This window comes from Mus caroli, chromosome 8 (assembly GCF_900094665.2).
Source record: "Mus caroli chromosome 8, CAROLI_EIJ_v1.1, whole genome shotgun sequence".
In the NCBI taxonomy this organism is placed as follows: Eukaryota; Metazoa; Chordata; class Mammalia; order Rodentia; family Muridae; genus Mus; species Mus caroli.
In genome coordinates, this window is record NC_034577.1 from 101,325,589 (window position 1) to 101,330,863 (window position 5,275).

Genomic DNA, 5,275 nt, shown 5'->3' on the forward strand with positions numbered 1-5,275 from the left:
CCTCCTCCTCCCCCTCCTCCTCCTCCTCCTTCTCCTCCTCCTCCTGATTCTCACAGCCTCCCATCTCAGGGAAGAAACAGAGCTCATCTGATTATCCACATCCCAAGATGTCCAGGGGATTGTGTTTATTGGTGACCATGGTTGGGGAGGAAAAGATTTATTTGACTTCCACTTCCACATCATTGGTCATTATCAGAGGAAGTCAAGACAGGAACTCACACAGCACAGGAACCTGGAGGCAGGAGCTGATGCAGAGGCCATGGAGGGGAGCTGCTCACTGTCTGGCTTTGATCATGAACAGCAGTATAGAAGTCTAAACCAAACAATACCTTTCCTCTCGATTTGCTTTTTAGTCATGGTGCTTTGTTGCAGCAATAGAAACCCTGACTAAGAGAAGTTTGTCCCAGTATCGGGTATTTCTGTGACGGACCTGACCATGTTGTTTGGGGGAAGATTATGGAAGGACTTTAGAACTTTGGTCAAGAAGAGCCATTGAGTGTTGAGAGCTCAGTGGGATGTTTTATAGGAGATTGGAAGGTAATGTTGAGGGCAATGCAGACGATGGAGGCCTGGCTTGTGAAGTTTCAGAGGGGAGTTTAAAGGCTCTAGTGGGGGCATTTGTTATTTTGAATTAAGTTGCTGTGGTTCTGGTCACCTGGGGCTGAGGGATTAGCCGTGATTAACAGAAGAGCAGCGCTGTTGAAGTGAAATTGTTGGATTCCTGGGACAGTTGATGCTGGTCAGCTGGAGCTAAGAAATCAGGGATGATTAAGAAGAGACCAGCATCACTGAGGTGAAATCTTCTAGAAAGTTCTAGCCGAGGTTGTATCTGGTGCTGGCCCCTTGGACTTGGTAATATGTAAGAGTCACCCAGGTGGTACTGCTTCTGAAGGCATAAAGGGGTCATGGAGAGTAGCTGAGGCTTGACACTGAAAAAGACAGGAGAGGCCATTAGTCAAGGTGCAGCTGAAAGCCCAGGGCTGAAGGGGTCATACAAAGAAGTTGAAGTTTGGTACTGTGAAGAAAGCTTAGGAGGGACTATTGGTAAAAGTGCAGTCTAGTTGCAGTAGAAGACCCCAGAATTTTGGAGATGCAAGTGCCATAGGATAACCACCAAGAGCATCAGCAGCCGCAGCAGCAGCAGCAGAGGACAGAGCACCTCTGGAAAGGTGACGCAAGACCAAGAGCCCAGAGGATTGTGAGTTGATTCTGGTATTGGAAACTGAGTTATTTACACTGTTGGAGTTGGGTTTTGCTTTGATTTATTTGTGACTGTGCCTGGCTCTTCTCTCTTGAAGTAAGAAAGTATTTCATTTATTTTTATTTTACTAGAGCTCCATGAAACTTTGAATTCTAAGAGATTGGCTATTTCTTTTTCTTTTTCTTTTTTTTTTTTTTTGAGACAGGGTTTCTCTGTGTAGCCCTGGCTGTCCTGGAACTCACTCTGTAGACCAGGCTGGCCTCAAACTCAGAAATCCGCCTGCCTCTGCCTCCCAAGTACTGGGATTAAAGGCGTGTGCCACCACCGCCTAGCTGAGATTGGCTATTTCAAAGGGACTAAATTTTAATGCGTTTGAATTTGTATAGACTGTGGGACTTTTAAAGTTATGTATGATTCTAATGTGAGATCTAGGGGGTCGAATAAGAAAGGAAAGGTTGTGTTTTAATAGTGATGTGTTTGTGTGTCAAGTTGGTAAAAGGTTAATTGTCCTGGCTGGTCTTGTGTCAGCTTGACACAAGCTGGAGTTATATGAAAGGAAGGAACCTCAATTGAGAAAATGCTTCCATGAGATCCAGATGTAAGGCATTCGCTTAGTTAGTAATTGACGGGGGAGGGCCCAGCTCCTAGTGGATGGTGTCTGTGGGGTGGTGGTCCTGGGTTCTACAAGAAGCAGGCTGAGCAAATCACAGGGAGCAAGTCAGTAAGCAGCATCCCTCTGCATCAGCTCCTGCCTCTAGATTCTTGTCCTGTTGGAGTTCCTGTCCTGACTTCCTCTGATGATAAACAGCAATATAGAATTGTAATCCAAATAAACTCTTTCCTTCCTAAATTGCTTTTTAAAAGTGAATTTAGATATTTTTTTTAACATACCGATGATACCAACATTTATTTCCAAAGGTTGGCTTATTCTTATTTTTATGTATAATGTGTTTTGCTTATGTGCCCACAAAGGTGAGAAGAGCACCCTGGACACCCTGGAATTGATATTATGCTGGCTGCGAGCTGCCACGTGGCTCCTCTGCAGGAGCAGTAGATGCTCTTAGTGGCTGAGCCATCGGTTTGCCCTGTTTTCTATCACTGTATACTGTAACAAATGACTACAGACTTAGTGACTGAAGACAATACTAACTGGGATCTCACATTTCTATAGGTTGCCAGTCTGGCATTGGTGTCACCAGCTGTCCCCAGGGCAGCATTCCCTTGTGGGGTGTCTTAGTTAGGGTTTTACTGCTGTGAACAGACACCATGACCACTCTCATATGGACAACATTTAATTGGGGCTGGCTTACAGGTTCAGAGGTTCAGTCCATTATCATCGAGGCAGGAACATGGTAGTAGTATCCAGTCAGGCATGGTGCAGGGGGAGCTGAGAGTTCTACATCTTCAGATTCTACATCTGAAGGCTGCTAGTGGAAGACTGACTTCAGGCAGCTAGGATGAGGATCTTAAGCTCACCCCCACAGTGACACACCAACTCCAACAAGGCCACACCTCCTAATAGTGCCACTCCCAGGGCCCGGCATATACAAACCATCACATGGGGGTTCTGAGGGAGACTCCGTCTTGTTGCCCTTTCCGCCTTCTAAAGGTTCCCTGTCTTCCCTAGCAGGTAGCCCCACCCTGCTGTCAGCAAAGTCTTCTCTCTCTTACCCTTCTTTTAATTATAGTAAGAAAAAGTCTTCACTTCCAAGGGCCCATATGATCAGATCGGGACCACACAGATAATCTCTCCACCCCAGAGTCTAGACCCTCAGTCACATCTGCAAAGTCCCTTTTGCCGCTTGAAGCAATCTATTCGCAGTGCTGAGGACTGGGGCAAGGGCGGCTTTGGAGAACATTAGTATGCCTATCATAGTCACTATCATTACTGTGTCTAGATATCTAATTCCTCCCTGTCAGCTCCTCTGAACTGCAGAACTGGGTATTCCATCATGCACATCTCCATTTGGTCCATTTGGTCATTTAACAGACCTCTCCAACATGCGTTTGCCCAAGGCTGAGCTCTTGAGCATCTTTCCCCAAACCTGCTTCTCTCACATCTCCTACCACCCCAGGTAATGGAACCTCTGCCTTTTAGATGCTGTGGCCCAAACTCCAGGCCCTGATTACCCTTGGCTCCTCTCTAGGGGGCTTGGGGGGATTTTTTTTCAGCTTCATCAAGTTCTAGTTTTGGAAGATAACCACAACATTATGATTTTTGCAACTCCTTCACTGCCACCCTCTTTGCCTTGGTGGCTACCATCTCCTATTTAGATGATCCCCATATTTCCTAATGTTAGAATAAAACAAAAGGCCCAGGAGCTCCTCTCCTATTACCTCACATCATTGTTGTTGTTGTTATTATTATTATTATTATGTTAACAAAGTAACAAGTTTTTTACTGCACTCTCGTGCATACTTAGTTTTGGTTGCCCCTCCCCCACCCCCTGCTTCCCATCACTACTTCATTCTCTGTCTCTGTCACTGTCTCTGTCTCTGTCTCTCTCCCTCTCCCCTAGTATCCCCCTCTTTTCTCTTCACCCAGCTCATTTCCCTCAGCCATAGTAGCCACCTTACTACTTCACAAACATTCAGGGCTTGTTCACACCTCAAGATCTTCACACCAGCGCCTTCATCCTGTCTGGAAATCTCCCTCACTCCGCCCTGAGAAAAATCACATGGATTCCCGAGTACTCGCCTCTCTCCCAAGTGTTTGCTCACATGTCATCTTCTAGGTGGGATATGCCCCAAGGACTTTTAATTAAAATAAACCACGACTGCACGGCCCTCTTCCAGTTTGTTTTTCTTGTATTTCATAATTTAATTATTTGTTGTGTCCGGGTTCACTTCCCACCAGTTAGTTAGGAAGTGAACTCCTCAATCAAAGTCAAGTGCTTATTCTGCTGTGTCCAGTGCTTATCTTTGTATCAAGGATAGAGTTTGCCCTGTAGGCACTCAATACAAGGAGTGCTTATCTGGACCGAAGTTATCAGCTCTCTAGCATTGCTGAGAGATTTGTGGATTAGTTATCTGCGCTATCAGCCTTTTGTCATAATAAAGTGGGCTGGAGAGATGGCTCGGTGGCTAAGAGCACTGACTGCTCTTCCGAAGGTCCTGAGTTCAAATCTCAACAACCACATGGTGGCTCACAACCAACCATCCGTAATGAGATCTGATGCCCTCTTCTGGTGTGTGTCTGAAGATAGGGACAGTGTACTTACATACAATAATAAGTGAATCTTTAAAAAAAATAAAGTAACTGGCATAATTGATTTGAGGCGAGTTTTGGTTTTCAGTGTGTGTGTGTGTGGCAGAGGGTTCAGTTTGTGGTTGCTAAGCCCCTGTGTTTAGACAGAGCTTGCAGTACGGGTGCTGGGAACATGAGGAGGAGGGACTCTGTCACCTCACCAGGGCCAGGAAGCCAGTGGGGGAGGATCCCATTCCCTCAAGGACCTCCCTTCCTGGATCCGCTTCCTCCGCGGAGTTCACAACCCACCTCGATCCACCACCTCCGGTGATAGTGCCACGAGATTTAGACCCGTCATTCAGAACACGACCCGTGTTTCATATTCAAGTTATACCACTCTCTTACATCAAAAGAATTAAGATCAAACTTGAACTTTGGGAGGCCGAAATGAACAATTTAGCAGTAGCCAGCTCCATTGCAACATGAGAGGATTCTAGAAATTGGATCCGCTCGCTGACTTAAGTGTGTACGCGTTTCTGCTTGAGAAATGAGATAAGCAGGTAAATTCAGCTGGTTGAGATCTGCAATGAGGAGAGTCGACATCCAATTTAATCAGTATGCTTGAGTTCTGAGTGGGTCATCCCTTGGCTTCTGTCTTGTCTCACACTGAGAAGTAGGCAGTTGCAAGTCGACAGCGGCAGCGATATTTCTCAGAATGAATCAAGTGATCACGAAAATGTTAAAGTTCTAAAACGTGATTCCAGGCTTGAGGCAACAAATATAAACAGTGAACTTAAAAACCTTTTATTATACAAAGAAAGAAGGAACGAGAAGGCAGGAGGGAGGGGAGGGGAGGGGAGAAGGAAGGAAGGAAGGGAGGGAGGGAG